At 40.1% G+C, this 14,951-nt stretch overlaps 1 protein-coding gene across 1 annotated transcript in view; it reads left to right on the top strand.

Moving 5' to 3' along the window:
• The window catches only part of Psd3 (pleckstrin and Sec7 domain containing 3), a 457,750-nt gene that overhangs the window by 51,989 nt on the left and 390,810 nt on the right, over window positions 1-14,951 (top strand). The window lies entirely within an intron of this gene.

Here is a 14,951-nt window from a genome sequence, read left to right as displayed (position 1 = left end):
GATAAAGCGGAGTTAGAAGCTTCTAAGATATATTCTATTACACATAAACTCTAAAGGGGTTGGATGTCTAAGCCCAGTGGCCTTCTAACCTGCTAGTCCCCTTCTTAAGGACTCTTTCAATCACATGGCTCTTCTTGTCCTTCCAGCATGCTGGGCCATTTCTGTAACACAACCTTTGTCCAAGCTCCCTCTGGTTGACAGGCTGTTCCCTTGTGTCCCTGTCTCATGTTCTCTTCTTTTATGGCCACGTTCAAGTAAGATGAGTCCCGTCCCCCATTTGGTTACTCACAAACCCTGACTATTTCATCCTTCTCTAGAGATCACAGTGTCCCATTTGATGATACTTGGGGTCTCACAAACCAACACTTTCTTCCTCAGGTCCGACCCACCAGCATAGAAACCACTAACATGCTGTGGCCCTTAAGATTTCACTTTCTTTACTCATCATTAAGGTCTTCAAAGGCTCAGGGATTAAAAGATCTTTTAAAATCAAGGAATGGAGAACCAATAAGGACTGCAAGAACCCCTTGGTTGTTTAGGATGATTTTAAGGACAGGTAAACTCTGTGTAAAGGAGGAAGGGCTGAGCACAGATGGTGCTAAAAAGAAGATGTGGCTCTTGAAGACACTCATGAAGGCAAATTTATCTTCCTTCACATCCTTGGCTTCATCTGGCTCTAGGTGAGGACTGGAGTATCATCCCCCCACTTCAAAAACAAGCCTAGGTCTGACCATTTACTCACCACTAGAAATCACTTCATTTATGGGACTTAAATAGTCAACACCCATTTAAAAAGACCTACCCATGACAAACGTGTCAGCTCGCACCTGTAATTCCAGCTCTCACATGGCTGAAGCAGTATCTTGCCTTGAGTTTGAGGCCAACTTGTGCTGCTACATAGTGAGTTCCAGGTCAGCTGGGATCCAGGAAGGGATTCTGTTTCTAAATAAATACAGAGGCCCAAGGTTCATGATATTTACAGTTAGCCAAGAGCACCACAGTTTGCCAGTGTGTAAGACTTCTAGATTCCAGCCAAATAATCCCACACAATCCGGGTGGAGTCTGGCTCCAGTCAATCAAACCCCAGAACCCTGAGCGTGATTAAATACACTGCACTTTTTTTTTCACTTACAAATACATCTGTGTTAAAATTCAGGGAATTGGCCTAGAAGATTTCTGAGGATTTTCCCACTTTGGGTTACATGGCATTAGCTGAGCTTCAACACTCTTAGAGACACAAGAAGTCACGGGTGGGCAGCAGGTAGAAAAGGAGCAGTGGTGGCTGCAAAATGTGCACCTAGGACAGGCTTAGGGACAATCTATGCGGAGGAGAGGCTGGCAGCTTGTCATAGTGCCCCATCTGCATGGTGAGTGGAGTTCCTTTTCTCTTTTTCCTTTTTTCAAGACAGGGCTTCTCTATGTAAACTTCCTTGGCTGTCCCGAAGTGAGGGGTTGTTTTTAGTTCTAATCAATAAACCTTACACAGAGCTTGGGAGGCTGACAATATTTTGAAGGTGATCTACAACACACAGGAAATCTCTTGTGTAATTTCTGGAAAAAGTTCCAGGTGGATAGTGTAGTTTATTCCTCTAGTTCTATACCCCCAACAATCTCTAGAACTTTCTTTCAGCATTATAAAACTAAAGATTACATCTCTAGCATTGGAGCATTATAATGGCCATTAAAGCATGTGTGTGTGTGTGTGTGTGTGTGTGTGTGTGTGTGTAAGTCTTGTGATAAAAGCCTCAAAGTAGTCTTAGCTACTTGGAAGGCTGAGGTAGGATGACCAAAGAATGACCAAAAGTTCCAGGCCAGTCTGTGCAACTTAGTGAGACACTATCTAAGAATAAAAAAGGAAAGGATTGCTGGAAATATAGCTCAGTACTACAACTCTTGTCCAGTATGTGTAAAGTCTTGGGTTCTATCCCTAATCCTGCTGAAGTGTCATAGGAAACATCGATTATCACTATATTAGTTTTCTCTTTTGTTTAGCTATGTAATGTTTGCTAAGATTTGGTCAAGGAATAGACTGGATGATTGATTATTTATTTGTTTGTAGGGTCTCTCTATCTTGCCCACATTGGCCTTGAATCTCTGGACACAAAGGATCTACCTCTCATCTTGCAAATATCTAGGAAGCACAAGTCACTGCCAAGTTGTTAAATTTTTTAGAAGACAGTTATTGTTTAAATGTCCTACCAGTCATGTATTTGAACATTTGTGTTCCAGTTGGTGGCATAGCCATGTAACCTTTAGGAGGTAGTGCCTTGGTGGGGGAAGTATGTCACTGGTGGCTGGCTTTGAGAGTGCACAGCCTAGCCCTGATTCTTGTGTGCTAATAGAACCAGCAATCTCCCTGTTTCTGCCAGCACCATTCTCTTCCAAAATGCACTGTACCCTTCTGGAACTCTAAGATAAAATGCATTCTTTAAGCTGCTTTTAGTCATGGTATTTTTATCACTGCAATAAAAAACCTAACTAAGACACCAGTACAGGAAACAATAACAACAACAAAAAACTTCCTAATGCAAAAATGAGATTATTACCAGTAATATCAAGTAAATTGGTCTCTTCTGACAATCAACAGGTCACCACTTGTGATAGCTACATTAGAAGCAATTTTTAACACTGGGTATCTATTAATAGTAGTAACAGTACTTTATCAACAATTAATTAAACACATCTATTTTAATTGGTTGCCATGGTAGTGAATGGAGATACAGAGAAATGTTTACATTTATCAAATTTATTCTTAGCTCTTGAAACACAATTCATGTTAGGTAGTAAGTTATTATTATGCAGTGCAACAAGGTGGTTAGAATGATATGTCTGTGTTAGTAAGAAAAAGATATGCAAATATAGATAAACGTTTTGGGTACCAGCTGCTCAAGATGGCTCCAACTTGGTTAGCTGAAATGGTGTACTTTTAACAACGTTCTGGCCAGATCTCCAAATAAGAAGCTCAGAAAAACCCAACCAAATACTCAGAGACTATTTGCAATTATATCAGACAGTAATCTTGGAACTTAACCATCATTTTACTTTCACAGGATCCCATAGAAAGAACATCGCCAACATGACAGCTGGAAGTAATTCTAGAAGACCACGTCCCCTGTCTTAACAAAGTTTGTCCTCAGGGTTAGGGACATCATTTAGGGGTTGATTATAATTGGTATAGGGTTGGGGGTTGGGGGAAAATTTTATAGGCTCAGGATCTCTTTGGAAAAAAAGAGAAAATTGAATTGGATAATAGATTAGTATGAGCTTATTCACACTAATAATAATAGTGAGTAATAGGGTGAATATTTGTGAGTTATTATTTATAGACATTTACATTGCTATAGATTCTTGTATATTGATACAAACTTAAATTATATTGAATATTGTATGCAATCATGCTTCTACCTCTGCTTAAAACATTTTTATATATTGATATATATTTATCATATTGCAATGTACATTTCAACCTCTGATCAAGATACTTATACATTGTTTACATTTTGAAGTCATTGTTCTCACTTGTTGCACATTTGTTTATTGTATAAATAAATTTATATTTATTTATATTCTATATATGAATATTCTAATATGAATTCTTAGTCTTTAAGTTATATAGGTATTAAGAATTATAGATCAATAGTCATCTAGGTTTTTCACACTTATAGTTAGGCTAATCAGTTTCTTTAGACACATAGAGATTATATTCTGCATAGATAGGTAATCTTCAACCACTTCAAAGAGCTGTAGAATGTGGCATTTAAATAATTTAGGGTTCTGTTGAAGTGATACACGATTGCTCCTGGCAGCACTGATCTATTCCCGAGAAAATGTTGAGCACTGAAGACACTCCACTTGGAGCTTGTTTTCTTCTTGGCAAAATTGGCCTTTGGGCAAAGAAATGCCCATGCCTCAACCACTGACAAGGTACATGGTATCCGGAAATGGATAAGCAGGACTGTCAAATCTTGCCAAGACAGGGTAAGATGGTTTTGAAAAATTTCTCACCTCTGAAAATGGTCTGTCAGTTATTCTAGGCCTTAGCCAAAGTTGATTGCTTCAACGTTGCAAATGAGACTTTGGGTGATTGCCCAGATAAGCGAGTTGTCTCTGTCATTTGTTGCACATTTTGGAAGTTGCTTGATTGCACTTCCTGTTTACTCAAGTAATATTATTTCCCTTCTCAGATCTTCGATGGGGTTGAAGACTAGATAGTTATAGTTCCTTTCCTCTCATGGCTTGGCCAAATTATTTATTATACAAGACTTAAACTAGTTAGGATAAGATAATTATTGAATATATTTGTTCTTTTTGTATATAATTTTGTATTAAGCTTAGAACTCTCTTATTTAAACAAAAGCGGGAGGTGCTGTAGGAAGTGGTTACCTGCCCACCGGGGTGTGGCCTCTTATAGTATTTATGCCCATGTAGAGCATGCATCCGGCCTCTCTTTTCTGGCTGCAGGATTTGGTTTCTGATCTCTGTTACAGCAGAGGATTTTGATTTGTGAGTCTACCCCTAAATAAATGTCTATTTCTCAATTCTGAGCCAGTGTGGGATTTCTTTTAAGCATCCTCCCACACATGGATACACTTGTGACTAAATATTTATAATAATAATAGTTATGTTTGCTACTCATAAAAATTTCTTTAGTGAATCTGATAGTTAAAAATGAAAATTTGATAAATTATAATTACTCTAGTAGTAGAATATCTATTGTGTTGGTCTGGGCATTCATTTACCCTGAGAAGGTAATTGTCAGGATGAAAGAGGCCAGTGAACAGAGGAACTGTGGGAGAAGCTTAGGGAGAAATGCCCATTACACTCTGTGGAGTCCACCACAGTGGATGTGGAATTCAACTCCAGCTGTCCTTATTGGAGATCTTCTAGTCTCTGTTGTGACACGAGTTCAGTTGCATATTTGTTTAACACTTCATTAACGTAAACCCACAAAAGTCAACTCAGCAGAAGAGATAATAGAGTCCCTGGAATTCATTATATCATTAGATATATAATTAATAATATTAATCACTCATGTTGTGATTTTTCTCCAAAATGTAGTATAATAAATATAATGAGACTGTTTCAGCATACCTGACCCATTTCCTTTTGGCTAACAGAATTCTTTCAAATCATAGCTATTTTCACTTGTTTGTGTATAGTTGTGTCTATTTATTAATTAAGAGTAGTAGTATTTCTGCCATAGTAGAAATCTTTCATTTCAGCAGTGACACGATGTAAAGGGATTTTTTTTTTAACTTCCTGGAATGTGTTGACACACGTTCTGCTTGCTCTGGCCTTGACAACTCCCTCCTTAGACAGGGAACATGGAGGATGTCATGGAGATTGTGTTCCAGGTGTGCATTGCTTTTGTTGACTGTCTATTAACCGGAACCAGTAATGGAGCCGCACCTGGATATACTAATGCTAGGAAAAGCAGCCGAGGAGGAAACTGCCTTGGTTTAGGAAACACCTCAGATTGCTTCAGCCTTGCTTGTTTCTACCAATGAGTCAATTTTCAACAAGATCAAGAAAAAGGGCCTACAAGGAAAATTGTCTACCTATCTGCATTTTTCATACCTCAAGTCGGAGTGTTCCCTGAAGGCTTTGACAGTTACCAAGCTAAGTCCTTTCTAATTGAAATGATTGAGAAATGAGGGCATGGCACCAGATAGAAACTAAGGAGCTACAGAGGGAGAAGAAAATGCAGAGAGGGAAATGATAGACTCTTCCGTAGTATGGGGATCACTAGAAGATGGTTTTAAAATCTGGAGACAGTCTTGAATATTGGCTCCATAGTAATTCCTGGGTGCTCACTTTCTGTCTTATTCAGTTTGAACTACTTTGCAATTTACTTGATTACTTCCACTATTGAATTTAAGATTAAACTTTCTAAGATACAACTTAAAAGATAGAAAAAGAAAAGCAAATTAAATCTAAAGTACGATGGAAACAATTGAGCTAGAAATCAATAAGGTAAGAAACAGAAAAAATAATATAGAAGAATCAAAGGAAGGGTTGGAGAGATGGCTCAGTAGTTAAGAACCCTTACTGCTCTTCGAGGGAACTTAAGTTCAAATCCCAGTACCCACATCTAATGGCTCACAACTAACCGTGACTTCAGCTCTGGGGGATCTGATACCCTTTATGAGCCTTTTATAGCCCTTGTGAGGACCTACATACATGAGATACATACATACATAGGCATACACATATGAGTAAAGATAAATAGTTTAAAACAAAAAAGAAAGATCAAGGAAATAAAATATTGACTCCCTGAAGGATCAATAAATTGATGTGCCTTTGGCCAAATTGATGAAAAAAGAAAACACAAATTGTCAGAAGTCATGAAGACATTAAAACAGTAACAGGCAAATACCATATAATACTTTGTCTCAGCAATGTAGAGAGTGTAGACAGAATGAACAACTCAAGAAGACATGTGTGAATATTATGACAAGCCTATCAAAAATGCTTACCTATTTTTAAGAGGCTCTTTGTGTTGGTTCAATACTTAATTTTGTACATTTTGCAAATAGTAATTTGGTGAATTACATTAACTGATTTTTAAGTTCTAGATCAATTTACATTAATGCGATGAATCCATTCATTCATGACATAGTATTGATTTGTTTGGCAGCTATAACAAAATAGCACAGATTAAGTGGCTTAAATAGTTAAATTAACTTATTTGTTTATACTCTGGCTGCTAAATGTCTAAGATCAAGGTGTGTCTTACTCACCTTATGAACATGAGTGCTATCAGATTGGGACCCACCTTCATAACTTATTTAATCTCTTTTTTTGTCTGTTTGTTTTTTTTCTAAGACAGGGTTTCTTTGTGTAATAGCCCCGGCTGTCCTGGAACTCACTCTAGACCAGGTTGACCTCACACTCAGAGAGATATTTCTGCCTCTGCTTCCTGAATGCTGGAATTGAAAGCATTTATCTCCTTGCCATACCTGTTTCATTTAATCTTAACCCCTTCAAGGCCCTATTTTCAACTCCACTCATGTTGACTTAAACTTCAACAAGTAGGTTTTTTTTTTCCCAAGAGGCTACAGGAACATCCATGATAATTATCCATTTTATATGTTGGGGAATTTGCAATTATTTTCACTACATCACATTTTGTAATAGATATTGGTCTATAGTTCTTTTCTTTTAATTTATTTATCTGGTTGGGTATCAAAGAAGTGCTGACCCTACAAAATAAATTGAGAAATATTTTTCCACTTGCTTTAGAATTAGTATTATTATCACCTGTAATGCTATCCAGGCATGTGGTTTTGTTTACAAGTATTTTTCATCAGAAATTCATTTTCTTTAAAAAATGTATATACACATATATATACCAAAATATACAGATGTATAAACATATGCATAGTTTGTGGATAGTAGTCACCAAATGTTACCTCTTTAGAGCCACTGAAACCAAAGGAATTCTTAAACAAATATTACGCTATTGTCCAAAATAAGGGGAGAGAATTCATTCATTGTTCACAGACTTTTGTTGGATATCTCCCATGTTCTATGTTCTAGGCAAAATGGTCAATGTTAGAGACTTTTTAAAAAAGCAAATCAGTGATGTGTGGCATGGTATTCAGGCTATCCACACCTCACAATACACAGTATGTTCAGGTGAGGTGTTGATGGCATGGTACTCAGACTGCCCACATCCTCACAGTACACAGTATGTTCAGGCGAGGTGATGGTGATGTGATCCATACTCGGGCTGCCCACATCCTCACAGTACACAGTGCACAGTATGTTCAGGCGGGGTGATGATGGCATGATCCATACTCGGGCTGCCCACATCCTCATAGGACACAGTATGTTCAGATGAGGTGATGGTGGCATGGTCCATGCTCAGGCTGCCCACATCCTCACAGTACACAGTATGTTCAAACTTCAGCTGCATCAAATCTCTGCCTTCCTAAGTTTTGTTTCTTAGGACTGATTGAGAAAGAGAGAAAAACGAAAAGATTTATTTATGGATGTTTTGCCTGCATGTGTGTATATATATATTCACATAGGCTTGGAGGCCAAGAGAGGGTGTTAGATCCCCTGGAACTGGAGGCAGATGGTTGTGAGCTAACAAGTGGGTACTGGAAATTGAGCCTAGGTCTTCTGGGAGTGCAGCAAGCACTCTTAACTGCTGAGTCATTTTCCAGCTTCCCTTTTCTTTAGTTAAAATTTTTTATTTGTGCCGGGTGGTGGTGGCGCACGCCTTTAATCCCAGCACTCGGGAGGCAGAGGCAGGTGGATCTCTGTGAGTTCGAGACCAGCCTGGTCTACAGAGCTATTTCCAGGACAGGCTCCAAAACCACAGAGAAACCCTGTCTCGAAAAAAAAAAATTTTTTATTTGTGTATGCCTCTCTCTCTCCCTCCTGCCACCTTTCTGTCTCTGTCTCTGTCTGTCTCCCCCCAGCGAGTGTGTGTGTTGCCATGGAAGTTAGAAAACTTTCAGGAATTAGTTCTTACCTTGCACCACCTTGGTTACCTGATCTATCTTGATTGCCACTATTTAAAGAATCTTTACTAGGACCAATTTCTAGTCCTTTCTCCCTTCCCTCAAGGTCAGTAGGTGGTTTGAACTGAAGGTTCCAACCTTTTAATCAGGAGGTCTACTAGGGGACCATTCTCAGCCTGAAGTTGTCTGGGGGACCCACTTTAATGCCCGTCATCAGCATTAGCTTAGGTGGCATAAAAGGGGCTCCTTTGAGAATAACAAGCCCCTCCCCCTTCACTCAGTAATTCCTCCAGGTTTTACAAGCCTTATACCAGGAGCCAGGATAGAGGCCATATGTATCTAATGATGGCTGGAACCTCTGTTCCCTGATACAGCCTTCACCATGCCAACTTCTTGGAAACATTCCAAGGGGTTTTATAACTTGAATATCCACTGGAATAAATAATTTCTGTAGTTCATTTCTATCTTGGGGTAAATGTTAAAGTAAGATATTGATCTTAGTAAAAGTATGTTTTTCTATGGAATCCCCCTTGAACACCAGTATTACTTTTGAAACTAGTGTTCTTCATTCTTGGAATAGTTCTGGAAAAGTGGGCCTTGGCTGGAGGGAAACAGGGACTTTTTCTCAGATGTTTTCAGGAATTATTTGACGGTAAAACATTTTCTGGTAGAGTGGAAGGATACAAGTGAAAGAAGAAAAAGTAACTGTAATTATGCACCTGTACGAACATTTGCTTCTTGTTTTTAAGGCTGATACGTAGTACAGATAGGCCTTAATGTACTATGGGGTTACCTCCGAATAGGTCAGTTCCAACTTGGGAGTATCCGAACTCAACTACGTGTGGTGGCGTATACCTATAGTCCCAGGTACTGGAGTGACTGAGGCAGGAGGATCACTTCTGTCCATCAATTAGAGATCAGCCCGGATAATAGTGAGATTCTGTTTTAACAATAACAACAAAATGTTAGGTAATGTAAAAATACATTAACTACATCACGCCTACCAAACCACTTAGTAACTTAGTATAGTGTAGGTGTCATTTAATATCTTCTTTGTTTGTTTTGAGACATTCTCCTATAATTATGGCTGACCTCGAACTCCTGTCCTCCGACCTCCAGTTGGAGACTATAGTGTACTAAACACATTTACAGTTTAGGACAATACACAGTGTAATCTTATGCAATGTTAGGACCACACTTTTACCTGTCATTTATTCATTGCCTTTCTCTGGGCCAGTGCTCTGTGAGGCAAAATGTCTAATGGACCGAACTGACAGAAACGGTCCTGGTCTGCTCTGTCTAAATAACATAGCCATTAACTACCTACGGCTATAGCACGTGGGAAATGTGCTTTACAGACAGAAAAATTGAACTTTTAAACTTAATTTTCTTTTAACTCATTGAAATGTAAATGACCACATTGTAGCTATTGAATTGGACATCACAGGTGAGTTGAGTAGGAGAAATGGATGCCCGGTACTCACAGTGTGGGTATGATAGATTGGGCCAAATGCAGCAGTGTGGCTATTTTTCTCAGTCAGATATGGTTGCTGAGAACCAGTCTTTCAGAACCATCACCTTTAAGCATAGGACCACAATTTGAACACTTCTTAAATGGATTCTTGTTCCCACTGTGACTTAAGTCAGGACTACCTCCCACTTGGATTGCTTCAATAGCGTACTAATTCACCCTCCCTGCTTCCAGCGCACTCCACAGGGGGATCCTGGGGAAAAAGAGTCAGGTCCTACTGTTCCTTTGCATGACATCTTCCAGGGGAAATCCAAAGCCTAGATTGGTACAACAGCAAATAAGATCCCTCCTGTCATCCCCATTCCTTACTCCTTGCTTAGCCCTAGGCATCCTGAGAGGTTTGCTGTGCTGCACACCAGGAAAGACCTTCGAATCCAGCATTTACTCATTCACATATTTGCATGGCTTTCATACTGTTCCTGCTTTAGGTTTTTATTCAAATTTCATCTGCTCAGTAAAATCTTCCCTGGAAACTCCTTGCACCTACCGACTCAAATTGCAATAAGAAATATTTCCATGCTAGCCCAGACTAGAATATAATAAAGGTTTATTTATAAGGGGTAAACTCACAGAATTCATAGCAATCCACAGTCCTTTGCATGCGCTGGGAACCAGAACTGAATTCAGCAGCCAAGGGGCTCGTGCACACCCCTACATCTGAGTTTATATTAAGTGAGACCATGACCAAAGTGGGCTAGCATCCCAAAGGCCATTGACTGAAGGAGTTCCCACAGCATACTCACTGTCCCAGACTAACCCCAAACTCCTTATGCTTTGCATGTGTGTAATTTTCTTCCAAAGACAACGTTATACAGCTTCCCATATGCTTACCCACCTTACTTATTTTCTGTTTCCTCAACCTCCTAGGCTGTAAGCTTCTTGAGGGAAGAGGTATTTTGTGTACTTCTCTAGTTAGGTAAGTGTACCTAGCACATAATACATGTTCAATAAATATCACATGAGTGGGTGAAAGAATAGCGATCCATATAAAGGATAATAAAATGTTAGTGCAAGCCTGTAATCTTACACTCAGTATGTGAAGCAAGAGAATCACAAGTTTGAGACAACTGAGTATGTAGCAAGACCATGCCTTAAACAAAGCATGTATATTATTACTGCTTTTCTTACCTCACTTAGCCTAAATTATTTGGGTCATAGGGGAAGGTTGAGTTGAGTAGGCTTGTCACTTCAGACCACCCACAGATCTAACATTTCTAAATTCCAGAAAGTCAGGCAATATCTCCTCTCCCTTCACTGTTTCCCATTCCTTCATACACCTGAGCACACGAACCACAGTTTCGGACTTTCTCATTTCTCACTGCTCTTATCCATCCAGCATTCCGTCCACATTCAGTGTATTTGAGGTGAATTTGGCTTGGACATGTCCTCTCGGTATCGTTCTGGGCTCTTGAAATCAAGCACAAGACAATTTCAGGTAGTGTTGAATTGTTCCCCTGTTGGGAGTGAAAAGCTTCCTGTCAACAACTGCTTGTAGAAACACTATTATGCTGCCCATAATACAGGATCAGGAGGGAGAAGCGGGACAGCCACAGACAGTCTCTGTGAACTGTTCATATGCGGTTGGTGTGTGATTGTGAAGTATTCCATCCATGTGCTGAGCATGTGCAGGAGGCCTTCCAATTCTGGAGACAAATGTAGTGTGCAGTTAGCAACAAACTCCTCTTTCGTTAAATCTATTTTCTAAAAGTTGGGTTGTTTAATAATCCAAAATAAATAAATAAAATAAAGAAGACTGAACCATAGATCACAGCGAGCAAACATTTTCAACACAAAGTAATTCGCAATTATGAAATATCAAAACTTGTAACAGAGAAAATTAGAATAAGCCAATGAGCTGTGCCTAAACCCTGGGGTTCAAGTGTTGCTGCGACCTTCTCCACTTGGTTTCTGTTCCTAAACAGGCCGGTGAGTTATCTCGGCTTTCACCCGGGTTAAGGAACTAGCCTTGTGACTCCTGGAGAGAGAAGACATTGATGGACTTGGCCATTCATGTGCTAAGGTTTCAGACTTACTTGCTTTAAGAGTGTTTTGTCTAGTCTTAAGTTAACAACCTCTAATTCTAATCTGAATACGTCACTTGATTCCAATTTTATATATTTTTCGTTTGAGGTTAAATTCATATACAGAGCAGTGAACATCTCTTAAGGATTAAATTTGGTATTGTGATTATTATGACATCACCCGAGTAGGCTATTTGCATACTCCTAGATAGTTCCCTTCACTCCTCATTAGAAACGAACATCACCATTAATCACTGCATATGAAAACTTGGAAATCCTGTGAAAGAAATTTGATAGTTTTTCCAACATTTGTTATCATAAGTATACATATTATTCTAAATAACTGACATGAAGATAGAATTCCCTAAAACGTCAAATAAATGATAATAATGTAGGTGTAAGTAATAGGATTCCTTTGGGAATAATAAAATATTATAAAATTAGCCATGGTGACGCGTGCACTTTTCTGCTAATAAACTAAAAATTACTGCATTGTGAGTTTTAAATGGGTCAGTTTTGTGGCATATAAATTAGATCTCAATGAAGCTATTAAAAATTATTTTAAAGTGGAAACCAAGAGTATGCAGTCACCTGGGTGCAGTGCACACACCTTTATTCATAGCATTCAAGGGGCAGAGGCAGCTGGAATTTTATGAGTTCGAGGCCTCATGTACATAGTGAATTCCAGGACTGCAGAACTATACAGTGAGACCCTATCTCAAAAAATAAGTCTCAAAAATATATGCCAAAACATATGGGAAAATATATTATTGAAGTATTTTAGAAAGTTCATTAATAGAGGTAGTTGATAAAAATATTATGTGACTTTTCTGGATTTAGTAGCCTTGGGGAATTTGTCAATTTTTGGAAATTTATATTGATATTTTTTCAATCTACATAATTATTTACTTCTGTATCAAGAGCATGTAGTCCAGAATCTGAGCTTTTCAGACTGTGGGAAATAGTAAGGATCTGATAATAATGCACTAATACTACATGACACAATTTCACCCTTTCCACGTCTTCTTTTGATTTCTGGTACTGTATGTCTTCCTTGCAATCTTTTCTTTTTCCTTCCAAACCACACATACCAGGGCTCATAGTCCAAGTTAATAGACACATGCTGTATTGAGTAATCATACTCTAATCCATGCTTTGGGAGGTCACTGTTGCATGCATTTGGGGGTCACTGCTGCTTAACTGGTTCTTCTTTTGGGGTGACGCTGTAGACTGGAACCAGGGCATTCTCTGTATTAAGTAAATAACTGAGAATACTCTAGTTAGCCCTTCTTCCTGTGTTTACCGAGGTGAATTCTTAATAGGCATTGTATTGTAATCCTTTGAACTGGGTTCCTGGGGTCTCTGGGGGACTAGTCCTAGGTTCCTTAATTAATAAGCTTATATAAATTGAGGTCCACCTTTCAGTCTATATAATTTTTTTTTAAAAAAGTTCTGTCATAAATCATGGGTCATGGGTTATTTTTCCAGGTAAAGGCCACAAGGTCAGTGGCCCTGTCGTAGGGTAGCAACTGCATTTTGCCTCAAGTCCTATTCATGATTCTTGTCGACACAGCTGTCGGACTGGGAGAATCAAGAAGGCAGAAACATAGAACATGGACACAGATATACTATATCTTTGAGGCTTTTTTATCTAAGGGTGAAGGGCAGATCCACAGACTAGAAATAGTCCATTAACTGGGGTTCTTCACAACCCCATAAACTTGCCCATACTGCTGGTCTGGCAAGGGGAAACCTGGACAGCAGTTGGCTTTCAGAAGTTGGAATGAGTTTATTTCCCAGTATACTTTCTCATTTTGGTTTTGTTGGTGGGTACCATAGGTGACTTTGATAGCCAGAGATGGGTCAGTCAAGAAAAGTAGGTGATTCACACAGCTTTCCTGCTTATTCAGTGTCCAGATAGCAGCCAAGCTTAGAGGTGGCCCAGACTGACCTGGTGGTCTGGATCTATGGGCCACCAGGAATGATGCCTGCCTCCTACTTAAACTTGCCATGTTAGTCACTTCTCGCTCTTTGGTCACATGAATAGAGCTGCAAGAGATTTACAGGACCACTCTACAGGGCCTTCAGGTGTGTAGATCCCAGGTTACACAGACTAAACCTTCCTTAGACCGGATATGCTATGTTTGACAATTGTGTTAACAAAGAACCAGAATAAGAATTAGCAGAAAATAAAGTTGTTAGTTGGGACGTGGCCACTGGCCTCATAGTTTTTACCTGGAAAATTAGCCACCAACTCCTACATATATTCATAATCCTACATATATTCATAATACATAGACAGAAATACAAGTCATCAAAGGGGGCGGATTTAAGGTCTTCATCTCCAGTGAGGGAGCTTTTCCAGCCCTTGTTTCTGCTGCAAGGATCAAATAGGGCAGGAGTGGGGCAGAAGTGCCCACTGGACCAGGCACTTCTGACAAACTCAGTGAAGTGACATTTCGTTGTGGGATAGTCCCAGGGACAGGCTTGCAGTGTGGACCAGAGAGCCTTTCTCAGGGTGAGACCTATTTCCAGGAGAAAAGGGCCTTGACAGTTGGTCCCAGGGACTAGCTTCTCCGGATGGGGCAGGTGGCCCTGAGCGCCCTCACAGACCACAGACTGAAGGCTCTGGGCGCGGAGCTCCCCACAGCCAGCGCGGCGACCCCGAGAAGACGCGGGCGCGCGCGCGCGTTCTCGCGCCCGGGCCCAGGTGGGACGGCCCGCGCGCGCCTCGCCTCCCCCGGCACCCTGGGAGAGGAAACGCCCGCGAACGCGCCGCTCACTTTCCTCAGGCTGGGAAAAGTGTTGCGGAAGGAGACAAAGCAACAGGCAGCCGAGGGCTGCAGGACACCGCCCCGCCGCCCGGCGTCGCCTCCGCCGCCTCCGCCTTGACGTTGCTGGGGGCCGGCCCGGGTGCCCGGCGGCCTC

The sequence above is a fragment of the Microtus ochrogaster genome, unplaced genomic scaffold (genome assembly GCF_000317375.1).
Source record: "Microtus ochrogaster isolate Prairie Vole_2 unplaced genomic scaffold, MicOch1.0 UNK23, whole genome shotgun sequence".
Lineage (NCBI taxonomy): Eukaryota > Metazoa > Chordata > Mammalia > Rodentia > Cricetidae > Microtus > Microtus ochrogaster.
Note: the sequence above shows the minus strand (reverse complement) of the source record. Positions and strands in the feature narration are given on the sequence as shown.